General features: G+C 41.7%; 1 protein-coding gene across 48 annotated transcripts in view; it reads right to left on the reverse strand.

The window, feature by feature from the left end:
* Positions 1-20,567, reverse strand: part of SORBS2 (sorbin and SH3 domain containing 2) — a 184,527-nt gene that overhangs the window by 148,619 nt on the left and 15,341 nt on the right. For all 48 annotated transcript variants that reach the window (XM_083459667.1, XM_083459620.1, XM_083459648.1 and 45 more), the window contains one exon: positions 6,162-6,299. The gene's annotated coding sequence lies outside the window, so the exon portion shown is untranslated. The remainder of the gene's footprint in view (positions 1-6,161; positions 6,300-20,567) is intronic.

A 20,567-nucleotide genomic window follows, 5' to 3' on the forward strand; every position in this document is an offset into this window, starting at 1 on the left:
GAGGCAAAAGCCTGAACACGCCCTTAGTTAAACACACATGGCTTCCTGAAAACAACATTAAGAGAAAAAAACAGAGCTCCAACAGAAGGCTTCATCTGAACATCTGTGAACTGGAAACTGTTTTCTTAAGAAGATTCCCCCCCCCCCTTTTACTTTTGCAACTCAATCTATTTTGCTCCTCATTTACTACAAATATACAGCCTAGCTCTCACGACTATGTAATTTTCACTGCTGTTTAAAAGACTTTGCATAGGAGGTGAATGAGTAGGAATAAACTGTGGGCGCACTCTGGTTTCAAAACAAACTGTAGCTCTGCTACTGATTCAGCGTAGTATGAATCATACACTTGAGTATCTACTAATGAGGGTATGCAAATCAAAATATTTCAGACCTGCTATTGCTAGAATCAATGTAGACAAGAGGTGGTTCTGCCCTGTGCAGAGGGGAACTGGGACAATGCTCACGTCTTCTTCTGAACCTGGGTAGGTGGTGAGACTGAGTCTCAAAAAGTGGGGCCAAAAGTAGGATATGCACAGCAACTGGCTACCCAGAAACAAGAAGTCAGAAGCCCAGACAAATAGGGTGTGGTCTAGACGTTATTTCCATCACTGAAAACCCAGAGAGTGATTCAGCTGAACACCATCCCTCTGCATTCTTCCTCTCTGTGTTATTTCTAGATATGCCGCAGAAAGTAAGTGACAGAGAATTAAGAAATGAGAAGGGTGTGCGTGTTGACAAATGTACAAGAAAGTGCCTAATTAATGAGCTGAAAAGCAATTCCTCAATAACCCTAGATGAAGAGAAAAACAATACTCTCTTACAATACGCCTGTCACAATACCAATTCATACTCATTCATTCTCATTCTCTCTTCCATACCAGCTGTCAGGGAGTGGCAGGATGATGAGTGTGCACTAGGGGGAGGGAGGCTGGAGTGTGACTTGGGAGAGGGAGTCAGTGATTTGTGAGGAACTGGACTGGCCAGGAGACAAGAGTCAGAGGGTAGGAAGTTGTGATTTATAAAAAGCACATGTGTGAAGCCCCAAGAGATGTTTCAGATAGACAGATAGACAGACAGACAGACAGACAGACAGACAAGCAAGCAAGCAAGCTGCAAAGTGAGTGACTATTTTAAATGAAGCACCAGCAAAGAGAAGGAGTTGTGTAAACCATTCCTCACTGCTTACCGGCTCCAAATCCCACAGCTCCAAAACACACAATTGCTTTTCCCTTATGGCACTCCAAACATGTTTCATTAGCTTTGTTTATTAATTCCCATCTTCTCCATTTCCAAGTTTAGTGCCATTCATTTAGTTTATTAATTTAATCCATTCTATATAAAAAACACCCAGAGCAGTTTACAATAAATAAAAACAGAAATAATATTTGTTTTCATCTCCAACCCAGCGGGGGAATGTGCTTTCTTTGTATGCATTTTAAGAAAGTCACGCCAGTGAATTCATAACACACATTTGATCTGTAACATATAGCTTACCCCTTAAAACCAAGAGATTTCCCTTCTTTCTACACAATTTTGAACCCTACAATGTATTCCTCAATGTAAGCAAATGTTACTCCCCTCTCTGACATTTATTTTCTCTTCCATTAACTATTAACTTATACAAAGGAATGAGCAGTAAATTTCCAACTATTGATCTGACCTCAATGCTTTATTTGTGTTAATTCCCCCCCCCCCAAGTTTCAAGCTTCCTCAATGTTGCAGCCACTTACTTGGGAGTTCTTTCCCCCAAATTATGTGAAAGAAGCTGGTTGTGCTTTCTTAAACTAAGGGAATTGCACTATGCATAAATTCAAAGACATTTTATCCTTCATTATTCATGCACATGCTCCATATTAATCCCCTTAACACTTATATTTCATAACTAAGGGCTTATCCACACTTACCTGTCCTCCATGCTTTCCAGGCATAGCTAGTGCTTTAAGCTTCTTGCCTAAATACATTTTTTTGAGCTCCCTCCCCCGCAAACTCTACTCTTTAAAGCTGAATCAGAGCAAATGGCAATTCACGGACCCATGTCTGGAAAGAGTGGGGCAAAAGGTGTGGGCAATCCCTAAGCCTTGTGAGTCCTAGCTACTGATAGGTTTCATTGGACCTTTATCTATCCTTCCCATTTCCCTCCAAACTATCTTATCAATCATGTAGTCCAGGGTTCCCTAAACCTGGGTCTCTAGCTGTAGCTGATGGGCTACAATTCCCATCATCCCTGACCACTGGTCCTGTTAGCTAGGGAAGATGGGAGTTGTAGTCAAATAGCAGCTGGAGACCAAAGTTTGGGAAATGCTGGCAGAGTTCTATGAAACTGGATTCCATCCATGCACCCAAATCCAGAGACCAGGGCAGACTCCACTGTGCACACAAGGCTCTAGTAGCCACAAGCAACTCCATTCATGTCAATGAAAGAAGCAAATCTGCAATTGGAACAAGATGTACCTAATATGAACCTGCATTTTGTATTGAAAATGCTGTTTGGGGTGAAGAGAGCTCCATACGTATGTTAGATGCTTTGGACAGATCAGAGGGGTGGGATTTTCAAGAAGCAATACATTTTTGAAAGCAATATTTCTACAATGGACTGTATTAATTTTACACTGGAAACTAAATTCAGAAACATTCCAAGATGAGGTGGCATTTTCATTGTCAATAGCCTAATAAAACACACATGTGTGCATTTTCTCATTTGAATATTTATAAAAACACAGGAGGCAGTTCATTTTACAATCCTCTGCATGGTTACTCAAAAGTACATTCTGTGTTCAGGTTAAGTACATAGCATTGCAGTCTTATTCAGCTAATGGCCCAGTGCGGACAATTATTACCAGCTTCATAAAGCCATAGTTTATTAAGCCAGGAATTGCCTCTTCCCACCCTTCACATCAGATGTCAGTGAAAAGATCCTAGCTTGTATTGAGTCAGAGTTCCTTGCTATGGTTGAATCAGGGAAATCTTTCTTATTGCTGGTTAACAAACCAGGAAAATAAGCCAGGAGTGCTCAACTCAACACTCATTCCTGGCTTAATAAACCGTGGTTTATGAAGCAGAGAATAATTGTCCAAAATGGGTCAAAGTCAATTATGCCAAGTACTCCTTTTACTCATAGCACTGAGCTTTTGAAGGCTTACAGTGTTCCCTGGGAGTGAAACAGGTAAGTTAAACAAAAAATGCAAATAGGGAAATTTCGTATTACTTTTTCACTAACATACTTGACACCACCATTGGAGGTGAACAAAGAACACACTGTCAAAGACGAAACCTGCACAGAATGTTACCACTTGTTTTCTATGAATGCAGAGGTATATTTACTAAAAGAAAGACATTCCATTCCTCTCCAGAGATTTCTCCTTCATTCAGAAGAACTACAGTGCTGTGTTCATAGTATTTGGATTCCAGGTTACATCAACATTTCAGTTACAGACCCCTATTTGCAGGAGCAATATTAGTTTGATATATTAAAAAAAATATGCAAGCTTAGACTTCAATTTGGCATTGCTTGGTTCTAATTGGAGGAGAATTTTAAGTGTATGTAATTTGGTTTTTGTGAACTAAGTGAGGGTACTTAAATATTAAACAAACAGAAAAGAATAATGTAGAAGACATTGTTTGGCACAAAATCTTTTAATTCAAATTTTATTTCCATTAAAACTAATACTCCACGCTCTGGTAACTTCCAGACTGGATTATTATTATGTACTCTACATGGGCTGCCAATGATGATGACCCAAAAATTTCAGTTTGCTCCAAAATGCAGCAGTCAGGTGCTCACATTAGTGTTTAAAGCCCACCCCCACCCTCTTGGATATTAAGATCAGCAGCGGAGGCCTTCTTAGCAGTTCCACCACCTTTATAAGTTCAGGGGCTTGGATAGGGCATTCTTTGTGGCAGCACCTAAAGTTGTGGAATTCCCTCTCCACAGAGGTTCATCTGACAACTTCATTATGTTCTTCCTGCCACATGCTGAAGACTCACTTTTTTACTCTGGTCTTTGACACCTGAGTTATATGTTTGTAGGACCCACCCTATTCTCTTGACTGCAATTTGTTTTAAACTGATTTTAATATCATATTTTTAAATTGCTGTAACCAGCAAAGGGAATTTAGGGTGGAAAGCAGGTAGGAAATCAAATAAGTAATCAGTGGCGTAGCAAGGTCAGGCGGTACCCGGTGTGGAACATTTCTTGTCACCCCCCCTCCCTGCCACTGAAATCTAGTTGGACTCCCAAGAGACTGCGATCTACTCACAGTATAAAAAGACCGGCTGTGATCTCCCCATTGTCATTGTTGTTGAGCTTTTTAAGGGAAGGATTGACCAAAGTTGTTAAGCTTTTTCAGGGGTTGCAGGGTTTGGGCCCTGAGTTGAGAGAACTTCTGCTTCTCTCCTTCCCTCCACTTGTTTGCTTGCTTGCCTCCTTCCCGTCCTTTCTCTGCCTGTGGGGCTGTCAAAACGAAGCAACGCAAAGCAGCACAACTACCCCCTTCTCCCGACGGCTCCAGGTAGGCGGGAGTCGTGGGTGGGTGGCACGCCAAATGTCACCCCCCTCGGTGATGACACCTGGGGCGGTCTGTCCCCACCTTGCTCTGCCCCTGTAAGTAATAATCATATTTTTGCAGTATGGTGTGCAAAACACTTGCCAGTTTCTCCTCCCCCTGTCACAGGTCTGTCCAACTATGAAAGTAACAAAAAACAAGAGGAAGTACCTACAAGACTACTACTATTTGTAGGGTGGACACAAGGTATCTTTAAGCTTTTTCAGCTCTTTCTCAATGGTACCTTCTTCTGAAAAATAGTCATCTTCTTTTGAATGGTTTCACTAGAGATCACACCCCTTCTGGATTTGCACGTTATGCCCCTTATCATATAAAATGACCCAAGCCTTAAAATCAACATCAGATTTGCCCTCTGGCTTATCATTAGCAACAATACGAGTCAAAGAGTCCAGGGATGAGAACTATGTGGTGATGGCATTGTTGATATGATGTTCTCTCTCTAAGGGGTGGAGGTTAATAAGCCCACCCTTCCTATTCTTAGATGAATTCACAAAACATTTTAATTCCATAAAGGGCTTTATGATTGATTTCTGCTGTTTTTATTTCTCTGTTCTGGTTTTTAAATGCTGTTATGCTTTTATCTGCATACTGTGCTTTATTGTTATGCTCTTATTGTGAAGCTCCTTTAGAAAACTAGTTTGAAAAGCAGGATATAAATAACTAGCAACAATTTCCTTCATCCACATTTTCCTGGGAATTGGCAGTCTACCCACCAACCTTTCAGCTAAGGTGGGTGCCTTTTTTCAAAGCCAACAGAACATTTGCATAAGGAAGCTTTAACCCTTCATCATGGCAGCTGGACAGTGGTCAGATCAAGAAGTCTGACAGAAAAAAAGGGACAGGTCACGACCGAAGGATTTCAGGAAGGCAAGTGGAGCTACTTATATACTTTTGCTATTCAAGACGCAAGTTGCAAGGCAAAGTTGAGAAGAGATTAATAAACTGAAGGCAGAAGGCGGCGGCGGCAACCCATAGCAAGTATATTTCCAGCAAAATTAAGAGATAAAGCTTTTCCTGTACCCACTTCAGGCTGTCATTGGAAGGCTGGCGACGGCTGTCACTGCAGATACTGAAATGAATTCTGAACATTTACTGTATCAGAATACCAAGGACTAAGGAAATACAGATCAACTCAAAAATATACAATTACATTCCCTTATTTCCCTCCCTTTTTTTCCAGGAGAAATGGAGTATGGCAGCAAATTATAGTATTCCGAGTTTCAAGTACTTGAAAGCTAGCAAACAATTTAAAAAGAAAGTCACTGACTAGTTTGCTTCAGACCTTTTCAAAGGCAATTACCAGACCAAAGAAATTAATAGGAAAAATAAATTATTTTCTTAAAAACAAAATTAGCATTTCATTAAATTTTCTGAATTACTATTTATTTAGCAATACACAGCATAAATCTCACATGCCTCTGCACACCCTTAGCTTGCTGAGATTTCAAAGAGACTCTCTCTCTAAGAAATACCAACTCTCTATGGCAGGTTCTTACAGTATGTTAATTAATGACCAAGGAATGCCAGCTATGAATGCAGAATGAAATTGTAAATCCCTAACACACACACACACAAGCACACACACAAAGAGAAAATTACCGGTCAGACGAGTCTTCTTGTTTTTCAGATGTAGGAGATTTTAATATTTTTGTTCTTGTACATCAAGATCTTGTTAACTCAGTCCTTTCTTGATGTTTAGCTTCTGTAAAGGTCTAAGTTTAACTGAAGAACAAGAACCTGCAATAGAGAGGAAAAGAGAGGGCGATAAGAGCATGAAAGAATTTCAGCTGCTGGCTGCAGCTACTGTTCTCGGAGCATTTGAGCTATTTTCAGCACCGGACGGGTTTGTCTGCAATAAGAGAAACCAGAAAAGTACACAGGCAGGAAACTCACAACAACTTTGTTCACTGTTCAGATTCCACATTCAAACTTGCAATGCTGAGCAAAATCAGTTTTCAGACAATTTAAAGCAGCATGCTGCACAAGAAATAAACCCTGATTGACTTCATTTTTCTTGGATCGGGTGACCAGCCTGGAAAATACTGTAAATATTGTGCCTCCTTTTAATAGCATCAACCCAGATTCTTTGAATGAGGAGCTTTCTCTTATATGCTTTATTTTGCTTCCAAGGCTTTTAGATCTCACTGGCTCACTTGGCTTCCTAAAAGGGAAACCAGAAGTTTATTTCCTGTTTGCAACAAAATGTTTGGAATCTGCAACCCTTCTATTTTTGAATGCTTAGTGACCTAAGAATGATTGTTGACTCTATAGCGTTTATGTGACAAGGGAAATGAGGAGCCAATTGGTATTGCAATTGCCCACCTATTCACTACTGCAGAGAAGGAACAACTGCTGAAGGTTTCTTCATGTTGGGATACAGTGGTAAGCATACTCATCAGGTACATTACAACAAGAACAACTTTAATATCTGTGTCTATATATAACACTTTCGACTGTTCAAAATGGTTAGTGTACATTATCCTGAAAGAATCCTGTAAAATAAATCAATATTACTTATTTTGTAAATGGGGTGACTGAAGCTGAGGTGCGGGGCAGCTTATGTAAGTTTATGGAAAAGATGAGATTCAAACCCTCAACTTCCTGATTTCAGAGGATCAGTCTAGACACCATTTTCACACTGGGGAATAAAGAACACTAACTTATTAATTAGACTCCCCCCCCGAATATTCCATCATTATAGATGTGGGAGATTTAAAATGGAAAAGGAAGAAGAAATTGCTGCCGTTTGCAATGGCCAGGAATGGAAATGAGTCAGGAGAATACAATCAATTTTTTTTTTTACATTACTGTTGTTGTTTTTTTAATGTCCACAAATGAAATGTAATTAATGAAAACAATGTTTTGACATGTCCCTTGCATCGAAATGTATGTAAGTTAGGTAAATACTTTGCAACTTACATTAAGTAGAAGATATAGCAAGATGAATAATGTAGTAATAATCAAACTGCGAGGGACGCGGGTGGGGCTGTGGTCTAAACCACAGAGCCTAGGGCTTGCCGATCAGAAGGTCGGCAGTTCGAATCCCTGCGATGGGGTGAGCTCCTGTTGCCTGGTCCCTGCTCCTGCCAATCTAGCAGTTCAAAAGCACATCAAGTGCAAGTAGATAAATAGGTACTGCTCCAGTGGGAAAGTAAAAGGCGTTTCCGTGCGCTGCTCTGGTTCACCAGAAGCAGCTTAGTCATGCTGACCACATGATCCGGAAGCTGTCTGCGGACAAATGCTGGCTCCCTCGGCCAGTAAAGCGAGATGAGCGCCACAACGCTAGAGTCGTCTGTGACTGGACTTAAGGGTCAGGGGTCCCTTTACCTTTACTCAAACTGCCATGGAACAGAAACCAGCAATGGTTGTGGGGCAAATACAGGTCGGAACAGAAATTGCTGCCTTCTTATATGCCATCATGCCAGAGAACTTTCCTGGATGTCCTCTACAAACATCTTTCCTAACTGGGAAACCCTTCACCACCAAGAAACAACCCTCATCTCTAACAGTTTATCTTGCAGTGCCCTTTACAGGACTTTTATTTCCACTAGGTAGAAAATTAGCTCATTGATCCTCATATCAAGGGATGGGGAGAAATTTACTCGGTCCACATTTTAATGCAAACCCATCAAATTTGCACTTTATGAACCAAAGAATGAACCCTTCAAAATTCACACTTCTCCAGCGTTTGTGATGCAGCTCTCCAACCAAAGAGTGCATACAAAACGTGTATATTAGAGGAAAATGCATGCAAAAAAATGCAGATATTGCTGGAAATAAACACTGATTGTATTAGGGGAAATTGCTTACAAAAATGTGTTTATTTGGAGAAGTGTGCACAAGAATGCAAATGAAAATTAACTAACATATGTGGGACATACGAAACTTAAAACTGGAAAAATAAAAAAAACTGGGTGATGAGATTTTTTCTGGTTCAGCTCATTCCTCATCTAATGCACTCAGAATGGCAACAGAAGGATCAATATCACCAAGACCACAAATGAAAATCGAATGTTGCCTATTTTGGAGTGGTTCTGCAACATTATTGTTGTTTGAAAAGTAATGCCCAAAAGCTTTGTTTCAAAAGCAAACACAAACAGCGCTTTATTAACCAACCCATGCAATAATTTTGCAACTTCCTGTCCATGTGACTGACAACTTCCTTCTCTTAAAAGTACAGGCAAACTTTACAGAACAGGGGTAACCAACATAGTACCCTACAGATGTTTTGGGCTACAGTTCCCATCAGTGCCAACCAGCATGGCCAATAGTGAGGGATGATGGGACTTGCAGTCTGTAACATCTGGGAGGGCACCATGTTGGCTACATCTGTTCTAGGAAATGCCTCAGGAGCCAGTAAGGTGTATTGGTTAGTGTGTCAGACCAAGATCTAGGAGACTAGGATTCAGATCCCTACTTGGTCATGAAGGTCACTGGGTGACTCTGAGCCAACCATTCACTCTCAGCTTAACATACCTCACTGGGTTGCTGTGAGGATAAAAATGGGGAAAATGAGAAAACGATATGTACCTCCTTGAACTCTAAAAAGGGAAAGGTGGGATATAAATGTAAAAATAAATACATAAAATAAAAATACAGGACAATCTCAGTTAAGCAATGGATCATTCAAATATATGTGCTTGTTACAGGAGTTGTAAAATCAAGATTCATAAAAGATATCCAGTAAAAGAGCTCAGGATTGAATGAGTCCTGGATTAAATACAGTGGTACATCTGGCTAAGAACTTAATTTGTTCCGGAGGTCCATTCTTAACATGAAACCATTCTTAACCTGAGATACCACTTTAGCTAATGGGGCCTCCTGCTGCCGCTGCACCGCCAGCGCACGATTTCTCTTCTTATCCTGAGGTAAAGTTCTTAACCTGAGGTACTACTTCCGGGTTAGTGGAGTCTGTAACCTGAAGTGTTTGTAACCCAAGGTGTTTGTAGCCCGAGGTACCATTGTATGCAGACAGGCAGCTGGTTCTTGCCTGGACAAGACAGAAATTCCCTGTTCTCTCTCTCACCAAGGAACAAGTTCCAGTTCTAGCCGCTTTTCAAAGAACTACCCCTGTTCATTCCAGCCCTAAATACTACACTGGGCTGCTTGCTCCACTTCTCCTTCAACACTGCTGTTTTGGGGTTTTTCCACACTAAGGAGAGACAGCTACTCTTGTCCCAGCCAGCAAGATGCAAGAAAAAACAAATGTATGATGCTCTGCAGAGCTATATTTCTTTCCTTTCCCTGAAACAGTCTCCTCAAGCAGACAGCTTCCATCCACCTTCAGATCCCCTCATTTACCAGCGGCACAAAATTCAGTCTTGCAACTTGATTGTTTTGCTGTAAATCTATCTTACCTGTCACTTTGATAGCATTTACCAAGCTTGTTAAGTAGCACTGCTTTTGGGGTGAGTTAATCATTTGCAGCAACTGCCCACAATAATTATTCGCTTTTGCTCGATTTCAAGAAATATGTTTTATAGGTCGCAAATATTATTAAAATTTTTGCAGCCAGCCTGTCTGTCTCCAGGACATGATAGATTTCCATAACTCTGAAAACCATGCCATGCCAAAAAAGAAGTCCAGAAACATCACCCTTAAATCTAGACAACTGCTTGCCAAATATTTTGCTACACCCGACGTTTTAAAATGGGGATGGGGAACCTTTGGCCCCCTAGATGTTGCATAACAACTCCCATAAACCCCAGCCAGCATGGTCACTAGTCAGGGCTAGCTGGATTTGTAGTCCAACAACATTTAAGACCAACGGCTCCCCACTCCAGTTTTAGGCAAGGCTATTGATATTGCTTGCCATTTTTGATAATACTAACGTTTTAGCAAAAATATGAAAGCCTTTGGGAAAGTATTAAGTCAGTCGTACCTGCATTTGCCCATCTGTTGTTAGCCATAATAGCAAAATAGAACCACATTCACAGACAACATACCTTGCAATGCCAGATGCTGGGGAGAAACAGGGAGGAGCTATCACCTTCACACTCTGCTTGAGAATACCGAGATACATCAGGCTGGCCACTTATGGGCAATCATTTTGCCATTACCTTCTAGATCAGGTGTGTGCAGCATATCTTGTGATCGATTATGCAGGGCAGGGCTTACCTGGGTTACCCAACATTTTATTCAGATTGGTGCCTCTGCTCCCTCTGAACCTAGAACAGGGTTTCCAAAAATTGGGTCTCCAGCTGTATTTGGACTACAGTTCCCATCATCCTTGACCGCTGGTCCTGCTAGCTAGGGATGATGGGAGTTGTAGTCTAAAAACAGTTGGAGTCCCAAGTATGGGAAACCCTGTTCTAGATCCTCCCACATATTTGCACTCCCTTGTCAGTTTTATACTAAAGTTAAACCTTTGGAAAGGCTACTTCCTGAGCTTGCCACACCACAGACCAACTCCTGGTCCTTTGCACTTGTTTCTCTTTCTGTGAAAGCACGTATGACTATGAGTGGAATATGGGCCTCTCCTGCAAGAAGGTAAGAAAGGTGTTTTCAACATGTTCCCTGGCCAAGATCTGGTGGAGACGTCCTTCCCTGTGTTACACCTATGGTGGAAGGGTGGCTGCGGTGATCAGAGAAGACTTCCTTGTCGAAGCTGTGCAACGCATCACATCATGAGTTTTAGTGGTCCCCTCTTTTGCTGTTCAACAATTGGTGTTTTTTTTGTATTCCAGCAAGCTTCTGCAATGCTTAGGACACTACTTTAATCTGTCATGTCTGATCTCTATTGTATTTTAATTATGTTATGGTTTTACTATCAAATTGCAGCTTTTAACTGATCTAAGTCATCTTGAATGGTGTATACATCAGAGGGGTGGTGGTAAATAAATAAAGAAGGGTCAGCTGGACTGTTGTGGGCAACAGACCACTTACTGAAAGGGTGTTATAACTATTCCCATTAACAGTTCAAAGCAAATAAAAAATAAAATTGGAGACATTTGAATGCCAAAATCTAGTCCTTAAGTCCAGTAAAACTGACCTACTTCATGACTGCCTACTGCAGAAGACAGCTAAAACAAGCAACTCCTTTCTGCATACTGTCATAAGCCGAAACACATTTGAAAATCCTAGGAGTGAATTGAAATGCTTAAGAGTCAGCAATCAAATTGTTTAGTTTTCTGAATAATCAGGCATTTGGGATCTTCACAGCTCTGCTTCAAAGCAAATGGTAAATAATATAGTTTTTGATCTGCAGCCACACAAGTAGAATTCTGCTTGCTGAAGAGGGCTTTTCTCCCCCCACCCCAGCTCCCCATACCACCCAAAAAGCCACTCCAGAGAGACTGAGGGGGCTGCAGTGGAATGGGGAAATCAGTGGAAATCAGTGAGGTTGTCTTGCACACATGGAAAGGCCCTTCCACCCATGGAAGTCATCTCTGGATCCCATCCATCATTGCAGTGTTTGCCAACATAGTGTCCTTCAAGTTTTGGACTACAACTCTCATCAGCCTCAGCTCTGGTGGCTGGGGCTGATGGAAGCTGTAACTCGAAACATCTGGATGGAATCAGGTTTGTGAAGGCTGTGTCATTGGGTGCGGTCTACAAATTATGAAGCCTGCTTAATCAATAGAACACAAGTTTTAATTTTGTGTTTAAGTCTGTGATAAAACAAAGAAATCCTGTTGAAGCTGCACACTTTTAGGACTGGATTGTAAGTGCTGTGAATTGTCAGTGGGGCTTAGACACACCTGCTTTTCTCTGCAACCACCATTTCCATAGCGCTACTGAGAAAACAACATACCAGGAATGGGGAAGCTGTGACCCTTCAGATGTTCTTGAACTGAAACTCCCATCAATCTCAACCAGCAAGGCCAATGGTTATTTATGATGTAAGTTCCTCATCATCTGGACGGTTACAGGCTCCCCATCACTATCATATGATGTAATCGTGAATAGAAATATAATTTTGTTAGGAACAAGTTCAAAGCCAGACTTTTGCCCTTGGTATATGACTTCTTGGCCGAATGACACTGGTAGGCTATGACTGTAAAGTTTAACTACCTGAAGGTAGTGTTCCAGAGCAGTAAGAAAGAAACACAGACCTTTTTAACGCAACCACAGAACTTCTGGATATACTTGACTATTCCTAAATCACCTGTTTGGATAGCATCCATCATATAGCTTAGTCACCTGGTGGCAATGGACTTAGCTATATCTGGATGGTGTCAAGGAGTTTCCTTGTTATCTATTGGGGGTAGGGGGCCAAACCCTACAAATTAATATATGGTAAGATTTTGATTATTTGCAATATTGAAGGGAAGATTGCAGGCCAGTGGAAAAGTACAGGCTAAGATTCCTTTCCAAGACAGTACCTCACGTGAGATAGAGGCATTAACATGACAAAAAAGGTTTGATGGCCCATCTAGGAAGAATCCTGGGCCTGGGCAGATAGAGGTTGCCATGGTGGCGGGGTGTGTATTTCAAGTGACAGGGAAAAAAAGAGACTTTAGAGCAAGGTGTGCTGAGAAGAGGGAGAAAAAAAGACTGGGATCCATCTTGAGCAGGCTGGATGAAGGCTGGGAGAGATGCCTTTAACTCCAGTGCTGCACTGCTGTGAGGAACAAGCCCCTCTTGCTGTAAGATTCAGACTCCCTCCATGCAGACTGAAGGTGTAAATATATGAATAAATCATATTTCTTAAAGCTAAGACAGTCTCTGCCGTTTCTCCACTCTCCAAAGAAACACAGATTGCTTTGGGTGAGTGCCAGGAGCCCCCTGGAATCTTACTACCACTTGGCAGAGAGTTGGGCTGGGACCCAACTTCCGTAACATCCTGATACATTCTTGTTTAAGAAAAATAATAAAGTTATTTTCTATTTTTCAGACTGGTGTCATCTGAGCATTCCATGACAACCTTCATTTCTTAATATATTTTCCCCAAATATGCAAACGCCTTCTCCCCCTTGCATGTATTTATTAAATTGCATGGAAGCATTGAATTAAAGAATTTGCCCAATAATAACTATTTTCCCCTGAGAAAAGATATTGGTGGGTATCCACAGATGCCATGGGAACCGTTTACCAAAGCAGTCATCTATAGCATGTTTTCACTCCTGTAATTTCCTTGAATACATGTCTGAGGGTGGGGTAACAATCAGGGGACCCCAATAGATCTTTTCTGTAGGGACAGTTTTGATAGATGAGATCACGTTAGCTGGCAGCTGGCCCAATGAACACTTTCATTTCTCTTCTCAGATGGTAAGGTGCTAAGCTGTGGGAAGCTTTGAAGTTGCAGATTAGGTTGCTGACAGGTGGGCTGATCCCCACTTTCAAAGGCATCCTTCCTTAGACAGAAGGCTGCCCAACTGATTATGGCTGTCATCTCTCTCCTCCTCAGCTTGAGTAGAGGATGGGTGCAAGTTTGGTCCAGAGGTACCTCACCTATAGTTTAGCACTCTGGCTCCCTTTCTCCTGTCCTCTGTCTCTCATCCAGACAAGCACAACAGAGGTTTTCCCTATTAGGAGGGAATGCTGAATGCTCTATTAAGTACCTTCTGCATCCACTTATTTGGATTCACACTCAAAGCTGTGGGTGATAAGAAAAGGAGCAGATGTCGGGAAATCACAAAAGCTTATTCTACTTAGCAATGGGAAGGACGATTTGTTTCAAAGGACATATTCAAGGAATCTGGACATTTGTTACCATAACTAAGGCACAATGAACAATAAGGTGGCCAACCTGTTTCTCAAATGCATTACTTCAGACTGCCAATGATAGCTCACAATATAAAATACTCCTCTATATGTAAAATCCTTGCACACAGAAAAGTAGATACCAGGGAGGAGTCTAGTGAAGCCATCTGTCTTGACATATCAGTTTTCTATGTGCAGGGAAAGCATACCAATCAATAAATAAATTCCCTCATCTAAGTAGAACAGTTCAGAAAACAGGTCAGTTGTCTACTATTTGTGAGAACTAGGCCTCAAAGTAAAAGGGAGATCATTTTGCCATCTTGCAGAAAAGCATCCATTGTTCCCTCTGAAAAGGAATGTCAAAGTCCGGGTAGAGGATCAGGGCTGTGTAGAATACCTAGTAAATATTGTGTTAAGTCAGTATTTGCACATTTGGATCTTAAATGTAAAATCAGGAAGTCTAAAAAAGTCATCTAACTGCAAGCGACCGTGTTCAGGCTATAAACGTGGCATGGGACACCTAAAAATGAGCTTTTATTATAAACCCTGAAGGCAGCGCCAGGCTAACAATGCCATGTAAACCCTGAAGGCAGTGCCAGGCTAACAATGCCTTAGAGGCAATTCAGAAAGATGGATCAAAGTAAGAGATGACTGGCTATTCCTGCTAGTGACCCAAAAAGGACAAAGGAGAGAAGAAAAGATAGGTGCGAGGTGACAAGGATTATATACGAGCCATTCAGAACTACAAAATGTTCTGTGTGCTGCAGTGTGTGCTGCCAATGAAAAGAAATCACATAGGCTGTCAAATTTCAGAGGGATAGACATCCAAGTGTGTTCAGGGTGAATTTTAGAAACCAAGCCCTGCTGGGCTACAAACTCATACATCCACGCTGTCCTCATTTTTCTGGTACCCATCCCTTCTAAATCACTGCGGCTATTTTACAATTGAGGGGCGGCTTTATGTTGTTTATGCGTGCACATGTGCACTAGCCACAACTCGCTTTGGGCCAAACTGCACATTACATTATTCACACTGAGCAGAGGGGATTGTGCTTAAAATCATGCTCACAGTCCAGGTAGCCCCCACCCAACAATTTCCTGTAAATCAAACAGCCCCAAGACGGCCAGAGACATTTTGAATGCTGAGGCCAAATATCCCACTGACAGCCCTGCAAGGGCTTCACCTCAACGACAAATACTTCAAGTGTATCTGGAACGCCTCCCTCTCACAGGAAGCAGCAGTACATTTTTATTGTCAAGTTCTACATGCTACCATTCGGTTAACAATGCCACTGATATATATGGAGGCATTCTTCATGAGCAGAGTTTCTGCTTTTGAGGAGAAATGGGACAAAACAAAAATTGGCCTTCCAGAGCACAGACAAACAATGTGGCGATGGGACTTTTCTTCTTGTAAATTAGACGGAATGAAATTCAAATGAATGCTTTCTTCATGTTAACGTAAAGTGTTGTAAGTTATCATCTAAGCTGGAGAAACTCATCACTCAGAAGCAATACTCTTTCCTGATAAAGGAAATATGTGTTATCTCTTCTTAATGTATATTCAGCTGTTAAGTCAGTGACCACACCACGGCAAAATTAAGAAAATTCCATACCCTCCAATAGTTCTCTATTAAAATAGGGACGTCCCATTCCATAATGATAATTTTACTATTTATACTCCACACATCCTACTGAGTTGCCCCAGCCACTCTGGGCAGCTTCCAACATATATAAAAACATAATAAAACATTAAGCATTAAAAAAACACTTCCCTATACAAGATTGGCTTCCAATGGCTCAGGGGTCGGATAACTCCATACCCTCCAACATTTCTCCAATGAAAATAGGGACATCCTAAGGAAAAGTGGGATCAAATCAGAAACTGGGATGGCTTCGCTAAATCAGGGATGTCCCTGGAAAATAGGAACACTAGGAGGATCTGGAATTCTACTGGGGGAAAGTCAACAAACATTCTGTGTTCTCTAGCCTTTAAAAGCCCAAAGCTTTAGCTTATATATTTTTTATTTGGTATGTATCCACAGATATGCAATTTTATGCACAGTTTTACTGTCAGCTATCCTGAGGTTGTAATGACTCCAGTCCAAAGCCAGGCATGACCACTGTTATCAGTGGGCTTATAATATGTATAAGGAACTATCATAGTGCAGAAACTTAGTTCAAAACAATTTCTCTTCTGGCTAGGTGCTGAATATAGCAGGTGGAATCTTCATGCATGTGGAAGCATGCAAGTCATCTGAAAACAGTCCATAAGGAACTTATAAAGCTCAGTGAAGTCAGTGGAACTACTGGTGAGTATATCTATACAGTTGCATCTTTATGTTGAAAGGCCTATCAAACTTGGGGCATTCTTCACACATATCTTTCTAAGGAATCTTTGCTGTATAGGCTAGACAAGATCCCATTACTTAGGTCATTATTTTCACAGGATATATTTTAGAAGACCCTTGAATGTAGTTAATCTTACCTGCACCACCTGGTGTATGTTGTGTGTGCTTTGTAAACTTCCATACCTATAGGTATGCAATAGGTAGTTGACAGCAAGGGGTGAAATATTTCGGTCCTACCTCAGTGGCACTGGTTAATCATTAATACACCATTTTGATTAATTCCAAAACAATCACAGCCAACACCAATCTAGCTGCAACTGATTAATTCTGGACAGGAACATGCACAGATGTCGTCAAATGTCTTCATTTGAGCACAGCTTTACATCTATCACCACATATGCTTCTGGTTTCCTCAGTTAACTCACAGTCAACAATTAATTTTGTAGTATGCTAAGATAATGTGTTATGCATCCAAGGAGCAACCTTATCCTTAGATTATGCCCTGATTCTAACATTATGCTGCTATTTACAGCCTGAGCAGTATATACCAAGTCTGAGAGATGTGATCTTTGCAGGACAAGACTCAAATTTCACTTCCGTCACAAACCCTATCAAATGGCCTTATGCGAGTGACTGTTCTATCAACTTTTCACATCCTCATCTGCAATATGGAGAGAATATGGCTGACAGGACTTCGAGAGACTGATGTCCTACTTCAGACATATTTCTGAATGAGCCACATCTTTGTTGCCACCTACTACCCCTCTCCCCGGTCACTTTCTTCTCCTTACAAGCTCAGCTTACTGCAGTACCACCTATTTGGCCAATTCAGTTTGCCATGATACCCAAGGTGGAAAGCTGTAGTTTGAGTGCTCCTTACAAACTTGAATGGCAAACAAATATTTCAATGTATTTAATTTACTTGTATTATTAATACATTTATGGCTCACCTTTCCTCCAAAGAGGGCTCAGGGTGATAGGTGTGAATCTCCCCCTCCTCATTCCATCCTCACAACAACCATATGAAGTCATTTACACTGAGATAAACTGACTGGTCCAAGGTCACTTAGTGAGCCCCGTGGCTGAGTGGAGATTTGAACCCTGGTCTCCCAGGTCCTAGTCAGGCACTCTAACCACTACAGCATATTGAACCTCTGAAACAGGCCCATGCATTTTTGAAGAAATGAAATGTGATTTTTGAAAAGAGAGAACGACTGTGTCGAGCAAGATCACTCCTACCCCAAACCACACTGGTGAAGAATGAAACTGAGCTGTTTCCCATAATTTCAGAAATACCATATATTTTGCTCTATAAGACTCACTTTTTCCCTCCTAAAAAGTAAAGGGAAATGTGTGCGCGTCTTATGGAGCGAATGCAGGCTGCACAGCTATCCCAGAAGCCAGAACAGCAAGCAGGATCGCTGCTTTCACTGTGCAACAATCCCTCTTGTTGTTCTGGCTTCTGAAATTCAGAATATTTTTTTTTCTTGTTTTCCTCCTCCAAAAACTAGGTGCGTCTTATGGTCTGGTGCGTCTTACAGAGCGAAAAATTATGGTACTTTTGTTTATTTTCTGCGCTACTCCAAGTTCAGAAGCGTGCCTTGCTACTGCAGTGCCAGTAGGTCCTGGGAAATTCCAAGGGCCACCCATACTCTAGAAAGAAAAGTGGGATCTGAACTTTTCATGTCTGGGGCATACCTGTTCTCCCACCCAGTAAATGGAGAGGGAATGGAAGAGGAGGTTTCAGGGATTGGGGTGACTGGCTGGCTGGAAGAGCCAGAAGTTATTCTCTAGCTTGGATTTTAATTTGAGCTAGAGAGGTATGTTGAGGTTGCATCAGAAGCTTCTCAGAGAGCCTGGGATACCTCGCTTGCACCTGTAAAATGCTCCTTCAGTAGCAATGTTATTTAACAGTTAATAACACATACAGGGCAAATCAGCATATAAACCAAACAGAAGCCTATTGTTTAATGAGACACCTGAACGTGCTGCCAAACAATTGCTCCTTAATTCTAACAAGGTCAATTCTCTTTACATGCATTGTATTTTAAAAATATTGTAAATAAGAGAGACTAAGAATGTGATGCAATCAAGCTCTCTGCCACACAGCAGAACGGATCAGAGAAACAGAACATCTCTTCCCAAGCAAACCGTTCACCATCTTAAAACTTAGGCAGTGTGAAGATGGGCAGACTTTGTATTAAAAGTGAGTCCTGGGGGTTGTCCTATAGCCTAGAATTTATAGCATCACACTCAAGTGTAACTAAGAAACGGAATACAAGGCAGGACACCCCATTTTTTCTCACGAGATCTCGGTGGCCATTTTGGGTGAGAGTGAGGTGCAGGCCGTGTGACTCTCCCAGCAGCATGTCTTGGAAGACGTGCGCCCCAGTTTTGACTATGCAGAAAAGTGTGGGCTCATTTTTAATCATTCTCATTAAGATGGATGAGGCAAATCCAAACAGCTGCTGTTTGCAGAGGTGGGGAGACAAAACTTGCTGCTCCCCTATGTATGGTCAGTTTAACTGCTGTATATTTTACATTCTCACATATATGACCTAAAGGCTGCCATTCATAGTTATGGTGAAATGCTACACTGGGAGATACCAGTCCATCTTAATGAGAATAAATTAGCCTCAGAAACTCCAGGGAGAGCAATTGCAAAAGCAGGGATAGGGAACCTGTGACCCTCCAGATATTTTTCAGCACCCATCACCCCTGACCATTGGGCCATGCAGATTGATGGGAGTTGTAGTCAAACAACATCTAGAGGGCCAGAGGTTCTCTGCCCCTGCTATAGTTCTGCTATGAGATCACTGCAATAGGCAAACCCTCTCTTTGCCCTTGGGTCATTATAAGAATGCATTCTTACCTTACAGGCCTCAGCAGTGGCATAGCGTGGGGGGTGCAGGGGGGCCGGCCGCACCGTGCGCAACATCTGGGGGGGGGGTGCGCTCACATTCGCAGCTCTCTGCCCCTACCTGGCTCACTCACTCTCTCTCACTGCAGTGCTGGCTGTGCCCCGGGTGCTGACAACCCACGCTACGCCACTGGGCCTCAGAACTAGACAGCCAGGAATTACTTTGCTTCATAGAATCATTGAATCATAGAGTTGAAATAGACCACAAGGGCCATCGAGTCCAACCCCCTGCCAAGCAGGAAACACCATCAGATCACTCCTGACATATGGTTGTCAAGCCTCTGCTTAAAGACCTCCAAAGTAGGAGACTCCACCACACTCCTTGGCAGCAAATTCCACTGTCGAACAGCTCTTACTGTCAGGAAGTTCTTCCTAATGTTTAGGTGGAATCTTCTTTCTTGTAGTTTGGATCCATTGCTCCGTGTCCGCTTCTCTGGAGCAGCAGAAAACAACCTTTCTCCCTCCTCTATGTGACATCCTTTTATATATTTGAACATGGCTATCATATCACCCCTTAACCTTCTCTTCTCCAGGCTAAACATGCCCAGCTCCCTTAGCTGTTCCTCATAAGGCACCCATCACCCCTTATGACTCAAGAGCATCTTGAAGCATCTGGATGCTGCTAAGAAAGCAGAATACTGGCTGAGTTAGACCTCTGTCTCATCCAGAAAGGCACTGCTTATAGTCTCTCATAAACATAATTTTGCTATTAACTAAATGGCTCTGCTGGATTTATTCTTTAGAAACCAATAAATGCCACTAGTAAAACTACTCCTTTTTCTACAAATAGCCCAACAATTCTGCTAAGGAAAGTTCAGTGTTACTTGTGCATTTCTAATGAATGGATGTGGGCCAGCCAAGTTAAAGCTTTTAAAAAAGGGAAGATTTTTTTTAAAAAAAGTGGGAAGTATCAGTTTGCAAGTATCAGAGATAATGAATTAGGGAAAAACTCTCAGCGCATCATCCAGAGAATTAAACACAAAATGGAAGCCTTTACAATTAGGACCAAGAGAGAAACAACATTCTTTTAACTAGAAATATCTCACACTGCCAGTCTGTTAGAAATTGAACTGGCAACCTGGAAAATGA

This window comes from Podarcis liolepis, assembly GCF_965112155.1.
Source record: "Podarcis liolepis genome assembly, chromosome: 9".
NCBI classification, from domain to species: domain Eukaryota; kingdom Metazoa; phylum Chordata; class Lepidosauria; order Squamata; family Lacertidae; genus Podarcis; species Podarcis liolepis.